The following is a 20,515-nucleotide window of genomic DNA, read 5'->3' as shown; positions in this document are numbered from 1 at the left end:
ACTGCTGTTTTTAGCCTTCCCTCAAGTAAAGCTCCGGGCCTGGATAAGATACCAGGTGACCTTCTAAAGCACGCACCGGTGGTATGGGCTCCCTATCTGACGGCGATTTTTAATGCCATCCGGGGGGTATGGAGGTCCCGAGTACTTGGCTGGGGGCAGAGATTGTCCCTATCTTCAAGAAGGGTTCACCTCTGCTCCCAGCCAATTACAGGCCGATCAGCCTGATCGATGTGCCTCAAAAACTTTTTGCACGTCTGATCTTAAATCGTCTTTTAGACTGGATCGAGGAGTATTCCATCTTAAGTCCCTTCCAGGCTGGGTTTAGGAAAAAGGTTTCCACCACGGACCACATTTTCCATTTATACATGCTTTATTGGAAAACTGTCAAGATCGGGGGCGGGTCACTGTATACCATCTTTGTAGATCTACGCGCGGCATTTGATCTGGTCCCGCGCCAGAAGCTGTGGACTGTACTCCGGGAGCTTGGAATTCCACCCCCACTCCTGAACATGATAATACGACTCCACGCCCAGAACTTGCACAGGTCCGGTGTGGCAACTCTGGTTCACTGACAGCACGATTCCCCATTGACAGGGGGGTAAGGCAGGGGTGTGTTTTGGCACCTACCCTGTTTTGCCTCTATGTCAATGGGGTAATCGCACACCTGGACGTGGTTCAGGATAGTGATGCCCCAAAGCTCACAGGGTCCAGGATTGCAGCGATCATGTTTGCGGATGACACGCTACTCCTTTCCAAAACCCCTATGGGTATTCAACGTGTCTTTGATGGGTTTGTTTCTTTCTGTAAAGAGCGGGGTTTGGAAATGAACACCTTAAAAACCAAATATATGATTTTTAATCCCCCCGCAACAACACACCCAAACCCCACGATAGATGGTGTTAGACTAGAAAGGGTTCGCACTTTTGACTACCTAGGGCTTACCCTAAACGAATCTATCACCTGGGCCCAACATGAACTAAAATCGCAACTTAAGATGACACAGATAGTGGGGGGCATACTGAAACTTTTAAATAGGTCACCACATAAACCGATTGGTCCCCCACTAGAAATCTATAAACTGCGGGTGCGTGGGGCGGTGTCCTATGGGGCCAAGTTGTGGGGTTACAAGACTGGCTCAGCCCTCACTGTTGCGGAGAATAGATTCTTAAGGCAACTAACAGCCTTGCCCATGAGTACCCCACTAGTGCCGCTAAGATTGCACCTTGGCATTAGACCTATTGAGGAGGAACTGGCCCTCAGACCTCTAACCTTTTGGAGGAGACTCTGGGTAATCCCAGAGTTATCTGAATATAGGCAAGAACTAATTGAGGTATTGGGCTTGCCTAATGCGGGAAGGCTTTCTTGGTTAAATTATGTTAGGATGGAACTCGAGAAACTTGGACTTGCGTCATTGTGGTCAGACCCGGAGCACACCTGTGCCGGTATCTCACGAAATCAACTGGTTCAGCTGTTCCGGGAAAACCGCATGGCCCAGTTATCAACTAGCACCAAATTGGGCACTCTTACAGCCAGCTTCCTTTCAATTAAGGACTCATACTCTCTAGAGCGAGTATTGGGTGATATTAGCCCTGTTGTTTTGAGGAAGCTCTTTTTTCAATGGCGGCATGGTTCGCTACTTATCAGATCCCTCACGTCTGACTGGTGTGCACTATTGCCAAAAAACTGCCGAGGGTGCACTGAACCTGTAGAGAATGAGGTCCATGTTATTTTTTTTTGCCCTGCCTATTCAAACCCGAGACGGAGATGGATTATCTCAATTTGTAAAAATCTGGGGTTAAGCCGTTGCCTACAGGCATACAGAATTTTAAAGACGGATCTCTCTCCGGTCATGGTTTTCGCTGTCACAAAGTTCATAGCAGCGATGTGGAATATCAGAAGGGCATTCGTGGTCAACCCATAAATAAGAACATAGAAGGTACACAATTGAATCCTACAGGGGCTGGAACTAGAACTAGCAGGGTACGAGGGACAATTGACAAGCATGTTGATATGAAATGGAACTTTATTGCTTGCTTTTCTCTTTTTACAAATGTTTTTATTGTCTCATTTTAACTGTTTTATTGTTGCGATCTTTTATGACAATTTATTGTTGAAATAAAGAATATTGGGTTGTATCAAGGCATATAATTGCTTGATACGCTTGGCATAATCGGGAATGTAAGTAGGCCCGAAATTTAAAAATCCCAGCAAAGATTTTAATTTTTTCAGAGTTGTAGGAGTGCACAGTTGTGCGCATTTCTCCAAGAAGTGGGGAGCTAGGCCTCGGCCCTCATTGTTGAGCTCATAGCCCAGAAACAACACTGTGTACTCTGCAATGTGTGACTTTGCAAAGTTGAACTTGTAACCGAAGTCCGCAAAACAACAAATTATGTGGTCAACGCGAGACAGATGCGCCCAAATTTCATCTTCCGTGAGATAGATGTCATCCACGTACGATCACGCTTCTGGGTCAACTCTCTCCAAAAGAGAGACAATACGGGCAGCAAACACGCCTGGACTATTTTATAGCCCATAGGTAAACGGTTGTATTGGCGCTGTTTGCCACCACTTGTAAAACTGGTCCATTGACTACTTAAGCTGGACAAGTTGTGGGCAAAAAAAAACATTGGATATGTCAAATGTGGTCTTAAACCTTTTAGGCATGAGACCATCCACTAAAGCAGAGCCGTGGGTGTTCTGGACTGCACATGTATGTCAATGCAAGTTCAAATGCCGGTAATCTAATACCAAACGGTACGAACCATCAGGTTTGGTCACAGTAAAAAGTGGGTTATTAATAGGAGACACACAAGTTTCAATTACTCCCTGATACTCCAATTGCTCAAGGATATCTGCCATGTAAGCCTTGGCTTCACGTCACATGGGATACTGAGGTTGAGGCCGCGGCATTGACTGTAGGGGAATCTTGTGTCGGGAAAAAATGTATCTCAACCACACTGAGTACGGTACAAAGCCGGAGCTAGGGCCTTAGCCCACTCTTCGGCAAAATTCAGAGCATGATCTTTCGACACCGTGTGCGTGAAACTAGGGAGTATTACCTCCTCCCCTCTCGGAGGAACGAGTACAAAAGGTGGGGGCCAGTCAGCCGCCGCTAAAAAAATGTCATAAGTTGTAGTTAGATTTTCCCAAAATACCCTTTTTATAGTACATTGTATGTCACCTTCAATTAAAAGTTGAATCTCAAAAAGCCTGTCAGGGGGAGCTACTCTAGTGTCAGCTGTCTCAGCAACAACATAAGTGTCAGTCGCTGTCACCTTCAGTAATGAACGGAGCGACTCGCGAACTATGGTAATCTCCGCCGCGCTGTCCAACAGCGTCAGCACCCATGTCTGATTCCGAAGCTGCGTTCTCACTATCTGTGGCATATCTCGCTGTTAATGCGGCGACTTTATTTTTCTGTAACTGGGGTCTTTTTGGTGTCGAATCGTTCTGCTTGCCTTTTCCGTCGTTCGGGCGGGGCTGGTAGCGACTCTGCTGGCCACCCCGACCATTGCCGCCCCCTCCACCACCACCGGTCGATGAGTCCTGTAAAGAACGAGGAAAGCGTTGTTCAGAAACCTGAAAACGATCAGGTGATTTTATTGTTCCGCGATCGCGCAAGTCATGAATACATTCTGTAGACGTAGGCACGGGAGATGCAGGACGTGACTCCTGCTTCTGTTGTTGTTTACCATGTTTTTTGTTCTTAGACCAATTTTGCTTTGTAGATTTGGGCTGATCGTGTTTTTCAGACTTCGGCGGACCGCTTGCAAAGCATTAGACACCTGAAAGTTCACGGCATCTCCCTTTATATTAGAAAGGATGAGATCGAAAACTATGTCAAATGTGCCGCATAGTCTCATTCCCAATTCAACCGCTGCCTCAGGTCCGTGCTCGTCTTGAACACGCTTAATGACCGAGGGAAGAACAGCCATTGACGGTGTGCCAAAGCACCTCATATACACTGCCGCAAAGATCTTTCCCCATGACTCACAGTCACTGGCTCCCGGTATCAAGTTTTTAGGCAAACTAATTGTAAGAATCCTGTGTTATTCAACAGGAGTCGTGTTAGGAAATACTGCTTCCAGCTGGTCAAATTTCTCGTCAAGCCAGAAAGGCATATCATCCTTATCTTGGGGACGCTTGCCCATAACTGCATTAACCATTACAGGACTACGTTTCATTCCGCTCGGTCCGGCTGGAAGAGCCGCAACACCCGGGGCCCCCGCCCGGGAGATTATGGGTGATGTATTGTACTAAGGACCCAATAACGCTAATCGCGACAGTATGTAGGCGCCTTAGATCTGCAACGGGAAATGATCCTGCTGGAGGATGCGGTGTAAATCCAGCCAAAACAGGCCAAGTAGCTCCTGTAATGGACAAAGGACCTAATCTAGTTGTCGTTAAAGAGTGGGGAAGGGCGCCATTAAACCAAACTCAGTGCTGCCAAGCTTTAATTGGAACTTCCTGTGTCCTATAAGGAACATATTCCGCGGGCACGGCTGTGTGAGTATATGTGTGAAACACACCAGTTTTTGCATTCACAGCAGGGAAGGTCACCCATGAGTAAAAGATCTCAAAAGGGTAAGCTATTTCAGCACTCACAACCATGATAACCGCCATGCCTTCCAAGTCGACCGTATAAGTTTGCAAATGATTGCGAACCGCAATGCGACTATGCTGCGGTATGTCAACGTCTCCCATAACGACACAGTAAGAAAGTGGTATAATGAAGAATCTATGTAGAACAACTGGGTAGTAATTTAAAAGGAAACTGTTTGAAAAGATTCAAGCTTGAAAAGACCTATGTAACTATAGGTAGGTTTATCCGCCACTACCGTTATCCGGAAACGATAGTGAGGGGGTTAAGGACTGGTATAAGCACTACTCAAGCGCCTTGTAAATACGACCAATCTAGGTTGGGCGCCATGTTGCAGAGATTCTGCTCCTACACAGAACTGTGCATAGAGACTTAGGACCTCAGTGAATTAGGGTGTACCAAACCCCACCTTAGTACCCAAACCCCCTACCAGACTAGCAATCAGTGACTCATTGGTTCTTCGTCCAATAGCAAAAACACCAATGATTAGTCAACTTAGGTTACCTCAGGTAAGGTGGATAACAAGAGCACTCTTTCGTTACAGTCTTACATCAGTCCAAAACAAGGTGTAAATAGAGGCATGTGCAAGTTTGAAATGTTTATTTCTAACGCCGTGATCTCATGCGTAGTACCTTGGATAATACAAGCAAACATATTATCAGAAACAAGGTTGTCAGCATTGTTACTATTCCATAAAATACAAAGGGAGAAAGCATCTTATAATTCTAACGGGAAACAGGTTTAAAAAGTACCTAGATTTCACCCTCCCTAGTTAGTGAGTTATTTGATAACTAATGAAGGTCTCATAGGATTACTTGGGCGGCCCCATACCTCTGGTATTCAGCAGTAGTGGATCACATCGAGTTCTGCACAAGCTGTCAGGACACGAAAGCTCTCCAAGAGTGTCTGATCATGCCTGTAAAGTGCATTATTAAAACGCGCCAGTATCAGAGGTGGCCACAGCTGCATATGTGTTATGGCTGGAACGTGCAAGGATCATTTCGAATACCAGACACAGTGTCCAAGATAACTTTGACAGTCTTGGCTCTCCATGTGCAGACTAAACTAGGGAGGCAGTTTAGAAATGTAGCACAACAAGCTTTTCTCATGTGAAGCAAAATACTCAGCCTTCTCTAAACAATATTGCAAGTATGTGTCGTGTGCAGAGCAGAGCAGGAAAACAAAAATGGCATTTAAGCTTCTAATAAACCCATGCTAACTTAACACTGTGTGAATGTAAGGCGCGTCCTCACTACAGGACCTTCTTTATGGAGAGCCTTGTGAGCAATACATAGTGCATTCAACTGGCAGTCAGTGCAGGTTCTGAATCACTGTTGATATTTGGGAATATCCAGTATGAGTCTTGCAGCGGCATTTTGTACTGATTGCAACTTTGTAAGGAGAGAGGATTGGATATTAATATATAGGCCATTGCAATGGTCAAGCTTTGATAAGACTAGTGAGGTTACAACCGTCTTTCTGGAGTTTGTAAGAATAAATTGAAGAATTTTCCTTAAGGTTTTGATAATAAAATACGCGGATGACACCACCTTAGATACTTGAGGCTTCAAACTCAGCTTATCGTCTATAATGACTCCAAGGTTTTTGACTTTAGTCCAGGTGTAGGAGGGGGGCCGAGAATGTATGGCCACCACTCGGGGGACCAAGGTGGAAAAAGATTACCAAACATGATTACTTCTGTCTTGCTTAAGTTTAATTTCAAAAAGGGGGTGGTGGTGATGGACAGAGTATCTGAGTTAATCAGAACACTCCTATCCAGTCAACAGATCAGGGCTTGATCCATCACCGTTTTTTAGCTCACTGCACCATCCCAGTTCAGAACCTGGCTATATGCAAATTAGTCTGTCCCTGGCCCAGTGCATCATGGGAACAGGGCAGACCAAACTACCAAGTCAATTCTTCACTGGAAAAAAAAAAACGGTGTTGGATCTAGCCCTGATCTCTTGACTGGGTGAGAGCACTCTGCTTAATTCAGAGACTCTGTCCATCACCACCCCTTGTTGTAAATAAGTTTAATTTCAAGCAATGGTTACTCATCCAGTTACTTAATTGAATCATACACTTGTGAAGTTTTGTAGAATGGTTGATATCCTTATCTACTGGGTATCATCGGCGTAGGAGGTGGGGATCAGATTGAAGCTTCTGATCAGTGGAGCCAATTCATCCACATAAATATTAAAAAGCGTGGGGCTCAATAAGGAGCCCTGAGGGACTCAACATGGCAGTTTAAAGGGTGATGAACTGAATTTGCCAAGACGGACAGTTTGAGTTCAATCTGATAAAAAGGACGCCAGTAGGGAAAGTGCTTCTCCTCCTATCCCTATTGCTTTTAAACGCTTTGAACTGAAGAGCATGATCTACAGTATCAAATGCGGCAGAGAGGTCCAGCAGTAAAAGAACTACTGACCCACCGCCATCTAACGAGGAACGGATTTCTTCGGTATTTTTTATCAGGGCTGTTTCGGTACTATAATTGGTTCTAAAACCGAACTGGTTATGGTCTAGAACCTGATTGTCAGCGATAAAGGTAGAGAATTCTGCGTTTATAGTTTTCTCTAATATCTTTGTAGACAGAGGAATTCTTGCAATAGGTCGATAGTTGGCTGGGTGAGTCGAATTTAAATTTGATTCTTTTAAAAGCGCAGGATGCAAGCCTGTTTCCATACAGAGGGAAAAGATCCTTGTGACATCATCTGATTACACAGCTTGGATAGTTAGGGTCCCATGAATTGGCTAATGCTGTGTAAAATTCTAGGGGGGCAGGGATCTTCTGGTGATCCTGATTTGGCCATAGAAATAAGTTTGACTATTTGAGTTGCTGATGTGGGAGTAAAATTAAGAAAAGACGGTTTAGCAGTGTCTTCTTGCTCTATATTACTGAGTAATTTAGAGTGGGCAAATTTATTAATGATTTGATCCACCTTGGATTTAAAGGTGTAAGCAAGTGCATTGCAAAATTCTTGACTATGATTGGCAGAGTCCTCTTTCGCATTTGAGATCAGACGTTTTACAGTTTGGAAGAGTTATTTGCTGGAGTTACCGGCTTTTTCTATTAATGATGTGTCATATTGGCTTTTCTCATGAATCGACTTTTTTTTTAAGTCTAAAAGCAAAGCTTTGTATTTGTCTTTTTCTGGTGCTTCGTAATCTTGTTGCCATAATCTTTCTTGTCTTCTGCAAGCCTGTTTGTCTAATCTTAAGGCTTCCGAAAACCATGGAACTGAAGGTGTTTTCCTATTTTTATTAATCAAGTTGTAAGCAATTGGACTCTAGCCATGTATAGTTTATAGCTGAGGATTCTGCCTCAAGCTCCAGGTCCGGCAGGGTTTGGGCTAAGTGGTCGACAAGCGGACAGAGGACCAATTTTGTGCCTGAATCTACCCGTGGTCCTGGCGTGGCCATACTCATGGAATCGGATCGAAGGAGCTTATATCTGAAAAGAATGGAATGATGATCAGACCATGTTAGTGGAAGAGTAGATATATTGAAAATGGCCGGATTGTTGGAAAAAAGACCATCTAGAGTATGTCCTGCGATATGCGTATGTTTTTGAAAAAGCTGACTGAGACCAAGCTCTGACATCATTTCTAGGAGCTCCTTTGTGTCTGTGTCTTCTGGCAGCTCTAGGTGGAAATTCCAGTTTCCTAAAAATGTTTCTAGGAAACATCCTTTACCACGCAACTTTTACCACGCAGTGCTTTTACTACGCAGGTTTTACAACGAAAACCATTACAACGCATTGCACTGGGGGCGCTCTAGGATAGGGAATAGTTGTAATTTACTATCCAACACCTTCCCTACTATCCACGGGGACTGGAGTTGGAATAGTAAATTAAACTATTCACTATCCAGCACCCCCCAAAGCAAAGCGTTGTAAAGGCTTGCGTTGTAAAACTTGCGTTGTACCAGCATGCGTGGTAAAAGCATGCGTTGTAACAACGTACATTCATTGTTTCTTGTCCCAGTGTTGAGATTTTTTAAAAGAAAGGCCTCACAATCAGATGAACAGACAACTGAACAATGGGAGCTGAGTTCAATTCTGTGTATTAGAGCGAGTCCACCACCTCTGCCCAGCTGTCTATTGTGTCTTCATACTTTGTAGCCATGAGGGACTTCAATGTTAAAATCAGGTTCTGAGGTGACATTGCCTCACGTTTCTGTTATAAACGGTACATTAATGTTATTGTCAATGATGAGGTCAGCAACTTCATAGCTATGTTTTATAAGGGACCTGGCGTTAATAAGGGTTAACTGTAGTTTGCTAGGCACTGGATTTGAAGGAATGGCTTCAGTATGTAAGTATGAAGTCAAGTTTAAGATCTTTTGTATTTTTATGTTGCATCCCAGGCATTGCGAATATTTGGATTTTATTAAATCCTCACCTGTAAATAAATTACAAGTGTGTTGTTTGGGCGGGCATAGCGCTCTTAGGCTATGTCCCGTGTAGTGTAGTTTTAACGTATCTGCAGTGCCTAAGCCAGGGGTTCTGGCCCTGGGCCTGGGCCAGGCGCGGACGGGCGCAGACTAGCTTGCCTTTGGCATGCCCGCGGCATGCCCACTGCGCCCGTCCGCTGCACGTCCTATCCAGCGTGCCTCTAAATAGGCCTGTCTGGAGTCTGGACCGCTAATCAGGGTAGACGTGAGCGCCTGGAAGTAGTGTTCGCTGCGAGGTCTACCCTCCACAGCAATCGGCAAAGCGGCGGCGGACCGGGGAAGCCTCCATGAGGTGAAAGAAGTGAGAACCAGGTCAGTGAAGGTATCACCAAACCTTTTTTTTTAATGCAGCCAAATCGCATGTGCAAAGTCGCAATGTGCAAGAGCATAGCAGGAGAACAACCTGAGTTAGACAATAGCGTGGTATGGTCATGAAACAGTATATAATTTATAATTTTGAAACATTTAAAAATATTTTTAACTATGATTATTTTAGTTATCTGTATTATTTACTTTATTTTACATTATTTTTTTATCTAAAAAAAACTATATTTTTAACAACGATATTTTGACAACGATATTTTTTTCCGATATTTTTGTACTTACCATAATGTACATAGGATGTCGATATTCTTGACTTTGATATTCTTGCTGCAATATTTTTGTAGGTCGATATTTTGACTTTCGATATTCTATCAGTGATTCGCCCGTGCAGTAAGTGGCATACATACAGAAAGGGCAGCTGTCAATAACGGTGTTTACTAGCAACAGATTCCAAGTGAGATCCTATTCACAAAGGAAGTGAACATAGAGTGGTCTATGACGTCACTTGGAGCCACGAGGTGGGAGACTCCATTTTATATACTGGTGAGTAGCCATGTATTATTCCACATTGGTTTGGTCCCCCTACTGCCTCTTCCCCTGCTCAGACCAGCATCACAGAGATACAGGAGTCATGGAAGAAGTCATGCGCAACATAGCCTCACCTCCCTTGCCGCACATCCTTGATTTTAGAATCGCCCGTTACAACGCTCGTAATGCTTGCCTGCAAAGAACACCTCTCCCACCTCCCAAACAGCATAGAGCAGCAATCACCATTTATTTATTTATTTAATAGAGGGCCCGTAATGCTTGCCTACAAAGAACACCCCTCCCAAACATCATCCAGCAGTGATGTTGTGGCTGGTTTCACTTTCTTTCCAGCAGTGATGCAATTGCTGGTTTCACTTTCTTTGTTGTCTAAGATGTCCAATTAGAGCACCCGGAATGCTTGCCAGCAAAGAACACCCTTCCTCCCACGTCCACCACAACATCGAGCAGCAATCGCCGTGGCTTTTTATTTAATGGACCGTTGCAAAAGCGCCTCATACCGTGTTTTTTTGTTGTCTTGCAGCACTTATATATTGCCAATTTATCACTGGGAGAGATTACGTGATTTTCCCAGAATCACAAGATGTTGCGGGGCAGAGATTGGAGCCAGGATCTCCCGCTCTCGAGTCAGCAGCACAATAGCCTCTCCACTAATACTTGTTCATTTTCCACTGAAGACAAGAAGTCAAACAGTGGCCCTTCATAAGAAGTATCATAGTACTGGCCTTAAAAATATAATCTGGGTGTATTAATGACGGTAAGCAGTCCCTGACCGTTAGTGATATTCGATCTGTGTTAACCTTTGCACATAAATCCAACACTTAGCTTTTGTGCACCTTCGCGCCACATACAGAAACTTAGTAAATAACCCACAGTGACTTATGCGTGATGTCATTTACAGCTGTCAGCAGGTTTATGGGTGAGGAGAGAGTAAAAGGGTAATCCCACTGCTCCACCATACAAAAACACATTGCTGCAAAGAACGATGTACCTGTTGGTTGTGCAATATTACTCACAGCTGCAGGACCTTCTCGGACAGGAAGAGATAGCAGCTGTATTTCTCAGCTTCCTTCCTGTTATGTCTCACCACAGTGCACAGTGCTTAGTGTAGGCCATATGACAGTAGCCTAAAGTAAAGATGCCTGCATAAAAGTGACATATTTCGTTGTTAAACTTATCGTGGTGAATGTCTTACAATGAGCATTGTTTTTATCGCTATTCGTTTAATCTTCAATTGCAGATATCAACAAGCATTTGCAATGCAATAGGTCCTGCATATATGCGAGTTTAAGCTATTGTTATTGTAAATGACAATGTGTTTTATTTATGTTTCAAAAACCAAAACAGAAATAAAAGGCATTGTCATTTACAATGCGAATAGCTCAAACTCGGGTAAATGTGAGACCTGTTGCATTGCAAATGTTTGTTCCTTTAATTCTCAGGGCCACCCTAGCCCTAGAAGAGCAGAGGGTTCTAGCCGGACGTTAATGGATGATCCTTACATGGAGATAACTTGGGCCGTCTGATAAAAACCTCCATGGGCTAGAGTTAGAATTTTTAATTGGATTCTTTCCCTGCACCACACGGGATGCAGGAGGCCCCTTCTCAGCCCTGGCAACAAAGCCTCCAGATAGAAGCATATTTGATTTCAGTTACCACACTAGCACATGCAGCTTTGACTAGCGCTGGTGCAGCCTGAAGAAGTGACAGGGGACCATAAAGCCAATAGGAGATACTAATGACCCCGAAACCGGTCCCAGGATGCTTGTTTCTGGTCCAGGGAATACCTGCCTTGGCAGTTGGGGCTGGACTGTTCCCTTGAGGCACAGGGTCAAGGCTGATTTGCATATAGCTGGGTGTGAACTGGGGTGGCAAAGTGAGCTAAAGAACGATGATGGGTTCAACCCAGATCTGTGACTTGGGGTGAGTGTCTGAAAAGTTTCAGCACTTTGTCCATCATCTCCTTGTGTTTGATTCAAATGACAGCCATTTAAAACAAATGTGTCCTTCCTCAGACTCTCAGACTCTAAGTCACAGACCCGCCTTGCCTTTCATGTCTCTGACAGCAAAATGAAAGTGTGAGTGCAAGGCATTTAAATCACCTTAACGTGTTTGCAAATCCTGATACCAGAATCAGAAAATATTGGCTAAAGCCATTGCTGCTTGGGTCACATTTGAGAATAGCAAAGAGTGCACTAGTGTGGTACTAAGAAGCCAAGAGTAATGTAATAATTGTGGGGGTGTCTGATTTTGTTGGAACGTCATGGGATAGATTAGTATGTTACATATATATAACTGGCAGAGTAAATAATAAATTACGTAATGCGCAATGTTGTTTTTTAGCACTACTGTGTTTTTTTTTGTTACCAAGCTTCTTTTGTATGTGCTTACACCTAAGGCACAAAGGTATGAGTATGACCTTTCTGACTGAATCTTCATTGTGTTCAGAGGTACGCTTTATTGCCTCAGGAAAGAGGTAGTAAGTGTTTTAGTGCTAGCACCGTTTCAGTCAGCAAGGTATGCTTTATGTATTATACCTATGTAGATGTGACATTTTATATTAGAAAATAGTCTCTACTAGAGGTTTAGTTTATTAGCAAGACAAGGCCGTATTTCTCAGGGTGCTTGTCACATTGCTGAAAATACATATATTTTCTGTATGAGCTGCACTCGTTCTTCTGTCTTATTTGTTTTCATAAAATGATTGAAACTCAGCTTCAAAGCATGGTCTCTGTTCTTGTTTGCAAATATAAAGTACCTTTGGCCTCCTCTGGATGGGACCTACCTAAGGTCCCATTAGGATGGCGGGCGGATCGCCCCTGCCGGGGCGGCTGAAGTCACTGCAGGCCTGGCGGGGGTGATCTGCCCGCCATCCATACTCCAAAGACCCCCCGCCATATTAGGATGGCTGGGGGGTCCGAGGAGGACTGAAAGACCATCCAACGCTTTTCTGCCGGTCGACTCGTTGACCGGCAGAAAACATGGTTAATATGGTGGACACCGCCATCCATATTAGCATGCAGGCGGAGATGTGCCTTTCCATGGCAGCGTTGCCTCTGGGGTGGGCTACCAAGCTCCTCACAGTCAAGGGAAGGTACAGACATCTTGAGAGTGGCAAGAATTTTGCAATCTGGGATTGCCAAATGCCACGCATCACCAGAACTTTGTCACCAAAGAGGAGGAGCCCTACTAGCCCTTTGGCTAGTGACTGTGTTGTTCCCTAGGGGCACTTTTCTGGGATAAAATGGGCACCCCTGCCACCCTGAGCCTCAGATCACATTGGATTTGGATAGAGAACCAGAAAAGGATTGTCCTCCTGCCTTCGAATTCATACAAATAGAGGCTGCACCGTCAGAAGAACTGCACCTGCTGTACTTTGGGCTAGAGAGCTTGGAATGTGCCGGTGGATCCGGGCTTGGGAAAAGTTGATTCCCAGCCCTGGATCAAAGCAGTGACTTCAATGGTCAGTTGACTGGCCCCCTAGAACAACACCAGGGAAATCAAAGCTGAGGGATCCCAAACCGGAAAAGCGGTAGCCACTTCAGAGGAAACATCGCTGACTACCGGTAGGCACTCATACAGACAAATCCAAGATACCCAAAAGTTGCACCTGAGACTGCTGGACCTAGGAGTGCTATCAAACACCAGATTCATCACCCAAGAGAAACTCTAGCCCCCACCAAGGATATTCTCTGTGACGGCTGTGTCCCAATATGGGTTGCCCAGCTACAGCTGGCCTTCTATTGTTGCAAAGAGAACATCGTGGGACCCGAAGTTCCATGGTCAAAGTTGCCCCAACTCACCCGTGGACTGAGGAATCACCTGCACTCCACCCCCGTTGACCGCACAGCTACAGGAGCATCATTGAGCATCTTTTCTGCCTCCATCCCCAGCATCAGGACCACTCCATTGTCATCTATTGCGGTCATCTCCAAAAGGATGTAACTGGACCGGAAAAGGCTTTGGTAGTCAGATGACTGTCCAAAGTAACCTTAATAGGGTCCTAGACCTCTGCCCTGTCAGAGTTGGTCTCCCAAGCGAGGCCAGGGCTGTTGAACTAACTGTTTCAAGCTATTCATAAGTTTGCAAAGTTTTTGTGGGCCTATGCTTGTTTGTGGCTGCTTTTAAAAGTATTTACATCTTCAAAATCCGTATCTCCGGAAGCGTTCTATGGATTTTGATGATCAACTACTCTAAAAATTATAGAAATAAGTTCTATGTTTATAAGTTGTTGTTGTGTTTCTTTCTTATTATGTGACATTCTTATTTCATTGTTTGGTGCTGTTAAATGCTTTTCACTAAGTTCCTTAGTTAAGCCTTGCTGATCGAAGCCACAGCTACCGAGGGTTGAGCAAAGGTGATACAAACAATTACGCTTTACTGGACCCAAGACAGTTTTTACATGTGTATTCCACAATAGGGCCCCCAGCTATATCATATAAAACAACCAATTACTCCCAAAGTGGGCTTAGGTTCCCTCGTTTTTCAGTCTGTAATGAGATGGAGGGTCCAGCTATGTGTGACTTCTTGCAGGATGGCAGAGCCAGGAGTGTAGCCAGTTGAGAGTGGGGGACTCTATTCTACATGCATTTTTGAAGTCATACTTGATTCAAGGATGGTCAAATGTTGTAGTTGGGCCCGAGGGCAAATCAAAATACCTTGAGAGTCGAATGTCTCTCCATAAATAGCCATTGATGTGCTCAGATGACTAGGACCTTTGTGGTCACCTAGGCATAGGTGTACCAGTTGTCTTATTGCTGCATTTTGGATTCTTTGTAGTCTTTGGAGATGGAACCATAATGCTAATTTGTTAAGTCTATTTGTGTGGTAGAGAGAGGAAAGGACAAGGGTTATGGTAGTCTAGACCTTCTTTTTGAGTCATTGGTGTAAGAACATGTGTCAAATGGTTTGCATGAATAAGAAGGCAATTCTTATGAGTTTGATCAATTAAAGCATGAAAAATAGGTTGTAGACCATAATAACTCTCTGGTCTCTTACTTCAGTGCTGTTGCTGACGGAAGGCCTAGTTCCTCAGACTAGATGATTATAGGCATATCATTCTCTGCAGGTGAGGATCTCGGTTTTGGAACAGTTTAGTTTCATGTGGTTCCAGAGCATCAATTTATTGATGACTCTGTGGCAGTTGCCCAGTTCTGAAACATCAGTGTTGGCCTGCCCCCTGAATGCCCACTGCCCAATCACTGCTCCCGCCTCCCAGCTGATCCTCCCTCCCACCTCCCCATATATGCCGGACACTGCGCGGTGAGATGAGCGACCCCTGACCCTCCTGGTAGGTCGCTCACCCTCCACGCAGCTCCGACTGTGTGCCCCTTCTGCCGCTGCCACTGCCGCTGGTAAGTGTCCTCCGTCCTTTTTGCTTTCTGTGCCACTGTCTCCCCCTCTTGTGCCTTGTTTTCTGCTCTGTGCCACTCGTTCCCCCCCTTGTGCCCCATTTTGCCTTCTGTACCACTGTTCCCCCCTCTTTGTGCCTCGTTTTCTGCTCTGTGCCACTCGTTCCCCTCCCTTGTGCCTCATTTTGCCTTCTGTACCACTGTTTCCCCCTCTTCGTGCCTCATTTTCTGCTCAGTGCCACTCGTTTCCCCCCTTGTGCCCCATTTTGCTTTCTGTACCACTGTTTCCCCGCTGCAGTGCCCCCTGCGGCCCCACCCCCTGCCCACTCACTGCTCCCGCCTCCCAGCTGCTCCTCCCTCCCACCTCTCCATATATGCCGGACGCTGCACAGCCGCGCAGCGGACATGCGCAGCGGGTGTGCCGCTGGCACGCCGAAGGCGCGCCTAAGGCAAGCCCGTTTGCGCCCGTCCGCGCCTGGACCGCGCCCAGTGCCAGAACCCCTGGACCCTGCGAACGCCACGACACCAGACTCCACTACGACGCCAGCACCCTCCACGCACTCAACGCCGGCCGAAACCACACCTGCTTCCAGGCCGCCCTGAAACGGACCCACAGACCCTTCTCCTGACGCACCTGCAGCTTCACCTGCAACAGAGCCACCAAACCTCCAAGGACTGGACCAACCACCTCTGCTGCATACTCCTCAAAACCCGCTCCGCACGCAAACACACCGTCGAGCTCTGGGATCTGCTCAACACCTCCACCCCAGACGTGGCCTTCCTGAAAGAGACCTGGTGGAACAACTCCTCGGCGCCCGACATCACCATAGCCATCCCGGACGGCTACAAGATCACCCGCAGGGATCGCGCCAACGTAATCGGAGGAGGAATAGCCATCGTCCACAAGTCCACCCTCAAGGTCACCACCCACGCAGACGAAACCCTGAACACCGCCGAACACCTCCACTTCCGGATCCACACCGACCCAACATCACCCTCAGAGGAACAATCATCTTCAGACCCCCCGGACCCCGGGCTCAGTTCAGCGACTCCATCGCCGACCTCGCCAGCACCCACGCACTCGCCTTCACGGACTACATCCTCCTCAAGGACCTGAACTTCCACCTCGAGAACAACAACTCCGCCAACTCCGCCACCCTGATCGACAACCTCGCCAACCTTGGCCTCAGACAACTCGTCACTGCACCCACCCATGCTGCCGGCCACAGGCTGGACCCCGTCTTCTCCACAGGCACCCACGTCGCCTTCGACCACACCACTGAACTCCATTGGACCGACCACCGCTGCATCTATTTCACCTTCAAGAAACCAACCACGCTCCACCGCACCCAACAGCTGCCTCTCCGCTGCTGGAGCAAAGTCACCGAAGACCAGCTGATCACCACCCTCGCCCAAAATCCACCCGCCGACCCCACCAACCCAGACGCCGCAGCCTGCAACCTCAGACAGTGGATCGACGACTGCGCCAACACCCTCGCCCCGCTCAAGAAACCCTCCAACAGCCACGTCAGCAAGAGAGCCACCTGGTTCACCAACAAGCTCCAGACCTCCAAACGCGCATGCCGGAAACTGGAGAAGATATGGCTCCACGAACGCTCACCGGACAACCACGCAGCCCACAAGGACGCCACCCGCAGACATCACCACCTCATCAGATTAGCCAAGAGATCCTCCTTCAAAGACCGCTTGCATAACAACGCACACGACAGCAAGGAGCTCTTCAGCATCGTAAAGGAACTCTCCAACCCCAGCAACAACGCCAATGACATCCCGCCCTCACAAGAACTGTGCGACTCACTAGCCATCTTCTTCCACCGCAAAATCGCTGACATCCACGACAGCTTCAACACCACGACCACCCCGACTACGCCAGACTCTACCTCCCCTGTGAACACTACCAGCGCCAACCGCCTGACCTCCTGGTCCAACGTCAACGACGACGAGACACGCAAGGTCATGAACTCCATCCACTCAGGATCTCCGTCAGACCTGTGCCCACACCACGTATTCAAAAAAGCAGATGCAGCCATCGCACCCCAACTACGGAAGGACATCCACATCTCCTTTGAGACAGAGACATTCCCAGAAAGCTGTAAAGATGCCAAAATCAACGCCCTCCTCAAGAAGCCCAAGGCGGACCCCAAGGACCTCAAGAACTTCCGGCCCATCTCCCTGCTCCCGTTCCCGGCAAAGGTCATCGAGAAAATCGTCAACATGCAATTGGCCCGCCACCTGGAAGACAACAACATCTTGGACCCGTCCCAGTCCGGATTCAGAGGAAACCACAGCAACGAGACAGCCCTCCTCGCCGCCACAGACGGCATCAGGCACCAACTAGACAACGGCAAAACATCAGCCCTCATCCTCCTGGACCTGTCAGCCGCCTTCGACACGGTCTGCCATCGCACTCTAAAGACACGCCTCCTAGAAGCCGGAATCCAAGAGAAGGCCCTTGACTGGACCACGTCCTTCCTCTCCGGCAGAACCCAGAGCGTCCGCCTCCCACCCTTCCGATCCGAAGCCACCGACATCATCTGCGGCATCCCCCAGGGCTCATCTATCAGCCCGATGCTGTTCAACATCTACATGGCCCCCCTCGCACAAGTGGCCCGCCATCACAACCTCAACATCATCTCCTACGCCGACGACACCCAGCTCATCCTCTCTCTCACCAAGGACCCACACACAGCCAAAACCAACCTCCACGAGGGAATGAAGGCCGTCGCCGACTGGATGAGGAGCAGCCGTATGAAGCTGAACTCGGACAAGACGGAGGTCCTCATCCTCTGACCCACCCCCTCAGCCTAGGATGACTCCTGGTGGCCGACCACACTGGGAACAGCACCAACACCCACTGACTATGCACGCAACCTAGGATTCATCCTCGACTCCTCCCTCTCCATGTCTAAGCAGGTCAACGCCGTCTCCTCCTTCTGCTATAACACCCTCCGCATGCTCCGCGGGATCTACAAGTGGATCCCGACCGAAACAAGAAGAATGGTGACACAGGCCCTCGTCAGCACAAGACTGGACTACGGCAACGCACTCTTTGCAGGAATCCCAGCCAAACACCTATGACGACTACAACGCATCCAAAACGCCTCCGCCCGACTGATCGTCAACGTCCCCCTCCGCAGCCACATCACCCCCCACCTGAGAGACCTACACTGGCTCCCCGTCGACAAGAGGATCATCTTCAAGCTCCTCACCCACGCACACAAAGCACTCCACAACTCCGGACCAGCCTACCTGAACAGCAAACTCAGCTTCTACACCCCCATCCGCCAGCTCTGATCCGCCAGCCACGCCCTCACCGCTGTCCCCCACTTCCAATGAACTACTTCCGTCGACAGATCCTTCTCTTACCTCGCCGCCAATGCCAAGACCTGGAACACCCTCCCTACCCACATAAGGCAGACCCAAGACCTACTCGCCGTCAGAAGACTCTTCAAGACCTGGCTCTTCGAGCAGTAGCAGCACCCCCCCCCCCCCATAGCGCCTTGAGACCCTCACGGGTAAGTAGCGCGCTTTACAAGTAGTCTGATTGATTGATTGATTGTATCATTGGAGTAATGTTAACAAGTTAAGTTAACAGACCTTAAGAGTTCTAAGAGCCGATTGATGTAGACATGGTAGAGGAGTTGAGAGATGGCCCAGCCTTGCAGTACTTCTGAAGTCAAATGTGGAAAGTGGCTGCAGTGAAAGGGAGAGTAAAATGTTCTTTGACCTGTTACAGAGATAGAAAATGATCAAGTCTAGGATGATTGCCTGGATGCAAGTTTGTCACAAGTTCACAAGGAGAGGATTGGCTGACTGTATCAAAGGCAACAGACAGGTTCATAGCCAGTCGGTTGGTATCTCCATTTCTGTCAATAGTTTTTTTCAGCTAATATCGAATGGCGGATTCAGTTTGCCTTCCAGAGCAGAACCAATTGAGTGGTTGGAGCATTGTTTGCTTTCTTCCAAGTTGGAAAACTCAGTAAAGGCTCAGTAAGGGCTGCACTGTAAATCAAGATTGATAAGAACGGGCCATTTGAAATCGATCCAGACCCAGCATGACCTACTTGATTTTATGCATGATGTTTGAAGTCTTCAGGCTGGTGGGGGCTAGGTGCCTGAGGTTTGGGATTGCTGATGCTGGTTCTTTCTGAGCTGGGGGAATTTGTGCAGAGTGAAATGTCCCTGAAGGATGGAAAATGGAGAGGACCTGAAAGGGACCTAGCTGGGTCATTAGCCAAGACCAGTTACTTAAGTTGGCAGCTGGAGAATTGTTCAAATGAGGTCAGGATCTGCTGTCTGTCTGCGTAAGTGGTATTGTTAAGCTTGGCTCTTGGAGGTAGGTTTCTTGATATATCGCATCTAAGGTATTGTATCTGGAAGTTTGTTTTTCCAATGAAGGTTGTTGCGATGACATCCGGAAGGACTGAAACTTACGAGTCTTTGAGAAGTTGAACTCTGGATTGCAGAAATATAAAAGTACTCTATTCAGTTTCTTGGTGAGGCATTTTGCTTTATGGATCCTCTGAAAATTTAGAGGTTTTTTGCCTTCATGAGACACAGATTTTTAGATCCTGTTGTGAACATAAAGGCATAGTGTGGCGTTTTGGTCTTTTTATTCCTTCAATTGATGTTTTGTAGTGCACTAGTTTCTCTATTCAGCTTTGATATTTTTTATTGATCCATGGGGTCTTTCCTGAAAGGTTATTGTGCGTGAAATTCTTGAGGAGTATCAGTCTCTTTAGGACTTTAGAATTGCTGAGATAGAGAGATGTGTTTCTTTTCTTTTTTGATTGGGTGGCATTTCATTGCATTAAATGTTAATGTTATTGCAATTTATAGAGCGCAACTGTTACCCAAAGGTGTCCTGGCGCTGTGTGAAGTCCTATAGAGGCCTAAAGACAGAGACACTATCAATAGAGTTAAGCGGAGAATAGGCAAGTTTTTAAGGACTTCCTAAAAGTAAGTAAATTTGTCATGCATCTAAGATGTAGTGGAAGGCCATTCCAGGCCTTCGCTGTGCAGGCCACAAAAATTCTGCCCCCCCTTCCCAAGCTGGCTTTTCGTACCCTTGGTACTGATACCAGTTTTGCATCTACTGAGCGTAATGATCTTTTTGGTACATACGAATGAAATTGTTGTTTGAGAAACTCGGGGGCAGATCCCTGGAGGGCTTTTAGAATTCCTCTAGCATGGAAATTAGCTTGTCTGCTTGTCCAAA

The sequence above is a fragment of the Lissotriton helveticus genome, chromosome 8 (assembly GCF_964261635.1).
Source record: "Lissotriton helveticus chromosome 8, aLisHel1.1, whole genome shotgun sequence".
NCBI classification, from domain to species: Eukaryota; Metazoa; Chordata; class Amphibia; order Caudata; family Salamandridae; genus Lissotriton; species Lissotriton helveticus.
The sequence above is the reverse complement of the archived record's forward strand: the minus strand, read 5'-3'. Positions refer to the sequence as shown.